The sequence below is a fragment of the Microcebus murinus genome, chromosome 10 (assembly GCF_040939455.1).
Source record: "Microcebus murinus isolate Inina chromosome 10, M.murinus_Inina_mat1.0, whole genome shotgun sequence".
Lineage (NCBI taxonomy): Eukaryota > Metazoa > Chordata > Mammalia > Primates > Cheirogaleidae > Microcebus > Microcebus murinus.
The window spans coordinates 81,679,986-81,690,895 of NC_134113.1; positions in this window are offsets into that span (position 1 = coordinate 81,679,986).

Consider the following 10,910-nt stretch of genomic DNA (forward strand, 5'->3'; position numbering starts at 1 on the left):
ATAGATTACTGACCTTTTGCTGAAGAACGTCCCCACTTAAGCATTATAGTAGGCTTCCTGCTGCACACCCTGATGCACCCTAACACGAATCAATTTTGTATTTCAAAATGGATATTTTATTTTATTTTTTTTATTTTAGCGTATTATGGGGGTACAAGTGTTAAGGTTACGTATATTGCCCATGCCTCCCTTCCCCCCTCGAGTAAGAGCTTCAAGCGTGTCCATCCCCCAAACATTGCAACTCTTACTCATTGTGTTTGTATATACCCATCCCCTCCTCCCCCCCAAAATGGATATTTTAAACATCCATCTTTTTTCAATGCTTCTGACGCATTTTTTCCAAGCGATTACTGACCACCTCATTCATATATCCTACAGGCATCTTAGACTCTACATTTTAAAGACTCGGCGCTCTCCGTGGATTCAGACTGCTTCTATCTCTGCACTTTTCCATCAATAACATCACCATCTACCTAGCTGCAGAAGCTAGGAAGTCAGCCTTACTACTCACCTTTAGTGCAGTGGACACTTATTTTTGCTTTTTGGATTTTTTCCTGCTAAAAATCCTTTTCTTTTAGGGACTGTTGCCTCCCTCACCCAGTGAGACTTTCACTCACATTCTTTGCCTCGTAATAGTGGTTGCGTAAACCCAACTGGTCAGTCTAAGTACCCCATCTTCCTGAACACAATTGTGTTCTAGGGACAGGCATCTGACCAAGCAGAACCCAATGGAGTCCTTTGTCCTTTCCAGAGATTCTTGGAAAGAAAGGATCCTTCTCATGCTGAGTTTTTGGGTGCTAAAGACCTTGTAAACCTGAATTCTCAGGGTACGGGCAGGGTAGGGGAATAAGTAGGCTTTGCACTTCTGAAATGGGTTGGGAGACTGATGATCACACTGAGAAAAGCAGGACCAAGACTTGTAGGGACAAGAGAGAGAGTCCTGATGGCATCATTTAAACCTCTTGATCCAGCCTCTTAAGAGGCACACACATTCACCTCTCTCTCTCTCTCTCTCTCTCTCTCTCTCTCTCTCTCTCTCTCTTTCTCTCTCTCTCTCTCTTTTCTCTCTGTCTTATGTAGATTTTTAAGCAAGTATCTATGACTTAACACACATTTTGTGTTTCACCACTTTTGCAAGCCTATATCTTTATTTGTCCTACGTGAAGACTAAATACATCCAGAAAGAATGGATTGTGGTGTCTTGCCTTGCCTTCTCAGAGAAGGTAAAAGCCCTTTGTGCCTCTCAGGTCTTGGGTTTTTCTGGAGGGATCAGAATAAGCTTTTGATGCTTTGGGTCCTACGAGAGGTACTGGACACTTTACCTCTCCTTGTCTGTGAAGTAGCTGATGGCCCAGCCCTTCATGGGACTGGTGCCGGGAGAAGGTGCTTCATGCAGACATGAGGTGGACAGCCGTGGCAGACATCAATGCCATGCCTGGGGAAGTGGGGCAGGCTCTAGGAGCCATCCCATCACTGCAGGACAAGGGGACAACTTGCCCCCTCCCACACTGGCTCTTTGAAGAGGACCTTTGTTGTTGCTATGCTTCAGATACAATGACATTGAACTTTGAGTAACTAGGCAAGGAAGACACCTACTGCTTCTTACACACCCAAAACTCCTTACTCCTCTCTGCCCCAATAACAACCTTAGTTCTCTCCAGTAGTTGCCATTCTCCACAGTATTTTCCTAGAAGCCTGTAAATCCTAGTGGGCCACCGACACCTGAGTAGTTTGACTCCTGGGGCACACTGGTGTCCTTCAAGTTGGGGATAGGCCAAGTGGCACCACTATTACTTATCAAATGCCATTATAGCGACTTGCGAAAATTCCAGAAGACTGCAGACTCCTCTGAGAGGAACTGTTCCTTCTTTGTAATCTTATCCAGAACAATGCTTTCTTGGGTCACAGTACTGCCCAGTAAACATTGCTAAACTGTTTCTCATATCATTTTTTCAGTCTGTGCCCACACATACTTTTTTATGTAGTTGCAAACTCATGATAATAAAGAATTTTGTGTCCTTTGTATTGTTACAGCACTATTTTAGTTAGTCCTGATGATTGGCTAATCTCAATCTTGGGTTGAGGGGGTCTCAAAAGAGGAGAGAGAGAGACACAGAGAGGGGAGTTGGTAGTAAAAGTGGAAGGTGATAAATCTAGTTCAATATATGGCACACAGAAGTTTGAAATTTTTTTCAATGAAATTAGAGTATACTTATTTAAGGTGGGGTTTTGTGTGTGTGTGTGTGTTTGTTGTTGTTGTTGTCTTTTTAATCTAAAGAGAGAATGACTGTGCCAGGAAGAGGAATAGAAAATGTTATCTTGTCTCTGTCTTTGGATTACTTTGGAGGAATAAATATAAAGTGCTGTCAAAGCAAATATTTGGAGTCATCCTTCCTTTAAAGATGAGTGTGAAATGTTGCCAAGGAATAATTCATTCATATTTTATGATGAAAGAATATATCTTTATATTACCTCTTGTTTTATGATTTTGTATAAGAACAAACTCAGTACACAGAGGAGTCATTTCATTCAGTCACTTGTTTGTTCACATTTATTTTTTATTTTTTTTGAGGCAGAGTCTGGCTTTATTGCCCAGGCTAGAGTGAGTGCCATGGCGTCAGCCTAGCTCATAGCAACCTCAATCTCCTGAGCTCAAGTGATGCTACTGCCTCAGCCTCCCAAGTAGCTGGGACTACAGGCATATGCCACCATGCCCGGTTAATTTTTTGTATATATATGTTTAGTTGGTCAATTAATTTCTTTCTATTTTTAGTAGAGACAGGGTCTCGCTCAGGCTGGTTTTGAACTCCTGACCTCGAGCAATCTGCCGGCCTCTGCCTCCCAGAGTGCTAGGATTACAGGCATAAGCCATCACGTCCGGCTGTTTGTTCACATTTATTATATTCCACAAGCCAGGCTCTGCACTACACATTAGAAATACCAAGTCATGATGAGCAAGACAGGGAGCTTACTTAGCATGATGACGGAGACACAGGCAAACCACAGTAGAGTGTGGTTTGAGCTGTGATAGAGGTATATGTGAGGAAGGCAAGCACAGGGGAGAAGTATTCAGGCTAGAATGAGATTTGTATTGGCTAAGATGACTCTTGAAAGGCTTTACAGTATAAGAATGTTCTAGGTTGAGGGAATGGCCTTGTGGAAGGCACTGAGGAATGAGACTGCATGATAACTTGGGAGACTTGAAGTAGTTCGCTATGATTGAAGCAGAAGATATTTGTTGGTTAGCAGCAAAAGATGAGAATCGAGAGGAGAACATGGGTCAGATTACAGCATGTCAACAGCTGAGCTTATGGGCTCAGCCTTGTCAAAGAAGTTATGTAGAGCAGGGCGTGAGTTGATTCACTTCATTCATTCTTTCAACAAATAGATATTGCATGACTACTGTGTGTCAGGTACTTTTCTGGGCACTGAAAATATATTGAGGTGATGCAAAGTGCTCAAATTCTGGATGTATTTTATAAGCTTAGTTAATAGGATTTTCTGACAGCCCAGGTGAGCCTGTGAGAGAGAGACCAGTATCTTTGGCCTGACCATTAGTAAGAGGGAGTTGTTATTCACTGAGATGGGAAAAGGCTATAAAATAACCAAATTTGGGGGACAGAATTAGGAATTATGTTTTATAAATGCCATGTATGAGATACCTATTAGACATCCAAAGGAATGTAAACTGTGATCTATTAAATGAATTGGCCTGGAGTTCACAGGAGAGGTCTAGGATAGAAAAATAACTTTGGAGCTATGAGTATGTAGATGCTATTCAAAGCCATAGGACTAGATGAGAATGAGAGGTGATATTAGAGAGAAAAGGGAAGAAACCAGGTAAGACCAGCTAGGATGAAAATATGAGCAGAAAAGAAGTCCACAGACTGAGCCCTGGTGTTCTCCACCATGCAGAGATTAAGGAAATGAGAAGAAGATAGCAAAAGAAACCAAGATAGAATGCAAAACAGAAGGGAAACCAGTATGGTAGCCTGACATTAAGTGAATAAAAGTGTTGGAAAGAGGCAAAAGTGATCAATTATATCAAGGGCTGTGATTGCCATTGTGAAAGTTATCAATGCCAAAATGAAGTCACTTATATCTAACCCTAATAAAATGGAGTCAGGAGGCCATGATAGAAGGGCAGTCATACCCTATGCCCATACCAGAAAACACCACAGGAATTTTTTTTTTTCAAACTGCATATTGCTATGTGAGTCACACAAGACAGCTGGCTAGACAAGCACAGCTAGCTGCTTGTATAAGGATGCTTGCCTGATACTGCCTCCACTAATGAGCTTGTGTCAACTCCTGCAATAAGCCCCATAACCAGTGTTCTCTTTGTTTCAAAACAACTTACATGCATTTACCTCTTTTGTCTTTAAGTGCTTCCCCTTGCCTCAACCTCCCCAAACGTGCCTATGATCCATCTCAGCATGCGTATCCAGCTTGCAATTCTCTCCTATTCCCAAATAAGCTGTCTCTTTGGAAAGTGTGGATCTCTCCGTTGTTATTTTAGATTAACATCATGTAAGAGGAAGAATACAGTGTCATGTGTTGTATTTAGGAATGTAGACTCATGGTGATCTTTAAAAAAATAGGTCCACTGGCTTGGTGGTGGCAAAAACTGGATCAGGGTGAATTGCAGAGGGAAAGGGAGAAGGGAATGTGGAGATTGTGAGTAGAGACAACTGGAGAGTTTTGGTGTAAACAAAAAAGAGGAGAGACAGTAGATGAAGAATTAAGTGGGAGTCAGAAGAGTTTTGTTTTTTTGTTTTAAAGAGGCAAAAATATGTGACTGTGCATATTGATAAAAATAATCCAGTAGAGAGGGAGAAATTAATAATGATACAGAAGACAGAGGGAAGAATTGCTGAAGCTGTTTCCTTGATTAGACCACAGGGGATGTGATCTAATTCTAGGTAGAAGGGCTGGTTTGGCTGCTAACAGAAGATAAGCTTTAAGTGCATGAAACTATGGAACTAGCCCCTCAAATACTGGATTTAAGGCTACCCAAACCAGAGAAAGTTCTACCTAGCCTTGAGAAAAGGGGTGTTTCTGGAATAAGACCCTGAAATATGGTGAATTAAAAATGTTCACTACTTTGATAATGTTAATGGAGAATGGCCATTTTCTGGAGGGATCTAATCATACTCATCGTCAACATTTATTGAGAACTCGTGTGCCATTCAGACTGCCGAGTTTTTCCATGTGTTATCTCATTTCATCCCTGCAACAACCCTTAACTACTTAACATCATTCCCAATTGCAGATAAGAAAACTGAGCCTCTCTAAATGAGGCTATGGAAAGTCCCACAGCTGGCAAATGGTCAAGAAGAGATTTGAATGCACAGTCTCAAACTCTAGAAACTGTGTTCCAGGCCCCTTATGCTATGAGAACAGGTCTTGAATGATTTAGTAGTTCAAGTCTGACTTGATGGGGAAAAGAAAGGACACAGGCATCCACCCTGACTTAGAACAGATAGGATCTAGTAAGAGATGTTTGTACAGCACATTCTCTTCTCTTAGGTAGACGGGGCACTAGGGCAAGGTGGTAGAAAAGGTATGGAAACCATGAGGCCTTAGGAGTGAAGCCAAGAAGGAAGCCAGGGCCGATAAAATCAAGGGCCTTCCCAAACTACATTTTGAAAGGGAGCTGTTAGAGAACTCCACTGTTCACTGCACGCTTGCTGTAGAGGCACTAAGGATGGAATAGGGTGGGAAGAAAGTGTTCCAATTGGAATCCTCTAGGAAGCAGAGACACAAAGGTGCAGCCCCTGATCCAGGATGATTAGGGTAGGTCATCTGACCCTATCTTTGTCGCCAGATGTTGCCTTGAGCAGAAGACAGTTGCTAGCCCCAAGTCACACAGCCAAATCAACAGGGCCAGCCCCACTGCGGAAGGAGCCCATGTTGGAGAAGAGGAGGCTCTGCACAGAGGTCAGTTGCCCATGGAGGTTGTCACAGAGTTGCCAGTGTCCCAGCTCACTTGCACTGCTTCTGCTGTCCGTGGGAATGGGACTGGATAGCTTCACTCCTTTCAGGCATGTAGGAGTCTACGACCTTGGGAGGAAGCCAGATGTCCCAAAGTACCCGAGCTGACACATTGTCCCTTTCTCCGATTGCCACAATGTGATGGATGAGCAGGGCGCAGGAGATCTCTGCATGGGACTGAAAGATTCTACAGGGGACAGGGTGTCTCCTAATGCATGCATTGTGCTCAATGGCCTATGTGTTCAGATCTTCTCTTGACCTTGGGAAAATTACTTATCCTCTATGAGTCTAAATTTTCTCATCTGTCTCACAGATATGATAATAATAATGACCACATCATAAGGTTGTTTTGAGGACTAAGTGACAGGGCATAAAAAGCATGTAAACACAGCGAATAGCATATAATAAGGGTCCAACAAATGGAGCTATTAAAATATTTGTGTAGCAGCAGAAAAAGGTTAGTTTAGGAGCAGATGAAAAATATCGTATTTTATAAGAAGATAAGTGGGTTTTTTTTGTTGTTGTTGTTCTGTTCTGTTTTGTTTTGCATGATACCTAGAGAGGCTCTTTGGGTAAAAAAGTGAAGGCTGTGGCCCAGATGAGCTGGAATGACAGCATTTTAAGATATTTTCCATGCCATGCTGTGCTGTACTGGAACATTCCCAGCTGGAGTCAGCTCTCCACACACCTCTGTTTGAATCAGGATCTGGGTTAGAGGAGTGCTGTCCCCTCAGGGCCAAGTCTAGGACGTGCTAAGGGGGATGCACAAGGTACCGGAGGTAGAGTGGGATTGCGAATGCTGCAAAAGCAGGAAGTCAGATCTAGTGATGAGCAGGAGGAGTGCGCACCTCCCAGAGTCCTCTGAGAACTGGGAGGGGTAATGGCTACCCAATAGTATGTAATGGTTTGAGGCAAGGGTCCTCAAACAGTGAACAGGGGGCCAGTTCACTGTCCCTCAGACCGTTGGAGGGCCAGACTGTAGTTTAAAAAAAAACTATGAACAAATTCCTACGCACACTGCACATACCTTATTTTGAAGTAAAAAAACAAACGGGCAAAAACACCCACATGTGACCCACAGGCCGTAGTTTGAGGACGCCTGGTTTGAGGAATTACATACAAGAATTTGAGGAAATCTTACTTAAATTTTGAGGTACAACAAAACCGCAGAAAGCTCAAGGACTCTGAGGACTTATACATAACTGGTACTTAGGTTGCAATTATTACTAGCTTGGTTCCAAACGTAATCATGTTGATGAATGATTGACAAAAACGCCGGTGGCTCTTGAAGTACTTAATTATCTTTGTTTTCACGAACACATTTGGGTTTTGTTGAAGGACAGCACAATAGGCTGAATAATGGCTCCCTGAAGATGTCCAAATTTTAATCCCCAGAGCCTGTGAACTATGTTACCTTATGTGGTAAAAGAAGCTTTGCAGAGTAAATCCAGTTAGGGATTTTGAGATGAAGAGATGATCCTGAATTATCTAGAGGAGGCCAATGTGATAACAAGGGTCTTTTTTTTTTTTCCGGCATATTATGGGGGTACAGATATTAAAGTTTCAATAAATGCCCTTTCTCCCCCTCCCCCCACAAGTCTGAGTTTCCAGCGTGACCATCCCCTAGATGGTGCACATCTCACTCATTATGTATGTATATACCCGCCCCCCTCCCCCTCCCCCCTGCCCAATACCCTATTACTGTAGTACCTATGTGTCCACTTAGGTGCTGCTCAGTTAATACCAGTTGGCTGGTGAGTATATGTGGTGCTTGTTTTTCCATTCTTGGGAAACTTCACTTAGTAGTATGGGTTCCAGCTCTAACCAGGAAAATATAAGATGTGCTATCTCCCTGTGATAACAAGGGTCTTTATAAGAGGGAAGTAGGTGCGTCAGAGTCAGAGAGAGAGGCTGTAAGAATAGAATCGGAGAGGAAAGCAGATGCTATACTGCTGGCTTTGAAGACAGAGAAAGGAGCCATGAACACCAAGGAATGCAGGCAGACTCTGAAACCCAGAAAAGGCAAGAAAAAGAATATCCCCTAGAGTCTCTGGAAGGAACACAGACCTGATTTTGGACTTCTGGCTTGTAGGAGTGTAAAATAATAAATTTGGCTTGTTTTAAGCCACTACATGTGTGGTACTTTGTGCAGCAGCAATAGGAAACTTATAAAGAGAGGGAGTTTTGAGTATTTGGGCAAAGAGGGAAAGTAGAGAGGAAGTGTGTCGTTTGTCCTCTGCCAGGCCTTATGGGCTGGCATCTGGGGTCCTGTGAAAGGAAGAGCTGTTGATGGGAGGAGAAGCAGCTGTGGTCCTGTAGGACTGCAGCCCCCAACCCTGGGGCCACCAACCTCTACTGGTCCTGGTCCAGGGCCTGTTAGAAACCAGGCCACACAGCAGGAAGTGGAGGGGCGGGGTGAACAAGCAAAGCTTCGTCTGTATTTACAGCTGCTCCCCAGGGCTGGCATCACTGCATAAGCTCCACCTCCTGACGGATCAGCTGTGCAGTACATTCCCATAGAAGCACGGACCCTTCTGTAAACTGTGCATGTGAGGGATGTAGGTTGCACACTCCTTGTGAGAATCTAACGCCTGATGATCTGAGATGGAGCTGAGGCGGTGATGCTAGCGCTGGGGAGCAGTTGCAGATACAGATTATCATTAGCAGAGAGGTTTCGCTGCACAATAAATGTAATGCACTTGAATCAGCCCCGAACCATCTTCACCCCCACACCCCGGGGTCCATGGAAAAATTGTCTTCCATGAAACTGGTCCCTGGTGCCAAAAAGTTTGGGGACTGCTGCTGCAGGAGACTTTGAGAGATGAGGGCAAAAGCAACAATGTTCAGGCTCTGTATGAGAAAATATAAGAACAGAGAAGGAAAAGTGGAGGGCTAGCTCTGCTCCCAGGCCAAGCGGTTTCTGCTCTATTCATTAGTGGCTGTTCTGAGCAGAGAAAAGCTTCGGAGTCCAGGATGCTTAGGGAGGCGAGGGCATCCAGGAGAGCCAGCAATATCACTGATAGAATAAATAGTACTTGTTTGGAGAAATGCTAGATGTCCCTGAAGACTCCCTGAAAGACTGGACAGACAGGATTATGAACAGGGAAAGCCAGTTAGAATTATCGTTTCTCTTCCTTCATTTGTGGGGCCTGGAGGAACTTGGATTACAAAAGGGTCTTAACAGTGGTTTTCAGAATCCTGATACGTATTGCCAAATTGATTCTAGGATTTATTTACAATGTTCCCTGGAGAGGCACTTGCAGCTGGCCTCTTCAAGGTGGACTGTATTAAGAGACCACAAATTAAAAGCGTAAGGTTATATTCTGACCACTAGGTGGCCCCATTCCCACGGACTGGAGAATTTGTTTCATGATCTCTGTGTTCGGGGACTTGAACACATCCTGATGGGTTTGCTAGAGCAATAACCTGGGTAGGTGGTAGCCACTGGGTACTATTTTTTTTTATTTGTTTGTTTTACAGGGTTATGTTAATGTAGAAGCTCCTTTTTTTTTTTTACTCTCTCTTTTACTTACAAGTATTTGGCCACCTGCACCATGAACAAGACCTTCTTCTCTATGAAGTTACATCGTTCTATGTTACTTAGTAGGCTTGAGATGTGGAAGAGAAAACCATTGAAATTCTCCTTTTACAAAGATTTATTTTTTTTCTTCTTTTGAGAAGGATAGAAGGGTAGAATAATATACAAGGATTTAACTGTTTTTCACTTTAAATGTTGTTGGGTATAATACACTCATCCACTTCCACCAACAAACATTTATCGAGGGCCTATTCTGAGCAAAATACATTTACTAAGCATTGTGGCAGTTATATAAAATTTTTAAAAACCTACAGCTCAAACTGTAAACAACCTTAAGATTTCATGAAGGAGAACAGGTACGTAAATTATTAAATATGACATATGGGGAATAAATTGTATAATGTAAACTGTCTTCAATCTTCATGCATTCAACCATCAGATATTCTTTATTTTCATACTTGATACACCGTCACTTCATTTTGCTAACATTTATAATATTACACTAGGAAAATGTGTTTGAGTTTCCAACAACTGACAAAATGAAATTCTGAAACACGGCCATTTTAAATCTGTTGTCCATATTTTCAGACTCAAGAGAAATGAGAAGTATCCATGAAATTGATCTGAAATATATTAGAAAGTCCAGGAAATGGGAAAAATGGAGAATTTTACTATGTTCTCTTAAAGACTCGTGAAAAATAAAATGGAAATAAAGCCATCGTAGCAGGAACATATTTCGAAAATACCGATAATATTTGAAAAAGGCTAATATGTCCTCCCTATCACCTGGTGTTCTTCCCACTGTCTGGGTAGCAGGTTTTGTTTTGTTTCCTAGATGCTGAGATTTGAGATGACAGTCCTGTTCATTAGATTCTGTTATCACTGGTCTCTGAGAGGCTCCCCTCTAGTTTTATTTTTCCCTTTCATTCTTACTCCCCACTCCTCTTCCCTCTCATAGACACTTACCCTGTGTATTTCATATATATCCTTGGCCATGTAGGTATGGATGGACATAACTTTGATTTGTATATATATTTTAAATGTATTATATACTAAAAGAAAGTTCCTTCTTTTTTCACTTAAGATTTTTCAGAATGGCTCCACAGGTAGAAGGAGGGGAGCAAAAAATACCAGCTAAACTTGAGCACTCCAAAAGCAGAAGGGACCAGTGCTGTGTTTCTAAGCAGAGACTGGGAAAACGGTGAGACCTCACAGCTGGCTGCTGTCACTGTGTTGTCAGAAGTGGGAGAGAAGAAATACTTTCAGGATGTGCATATCTAGGCAGACGGCCCTGAGAGAGCCAGATAGTGTTCCACTATTGGTGCAACGTAAGGCACAGCCAAGTGATTTTTCTGTGTCCTGGAGAATAAGGGCCTTA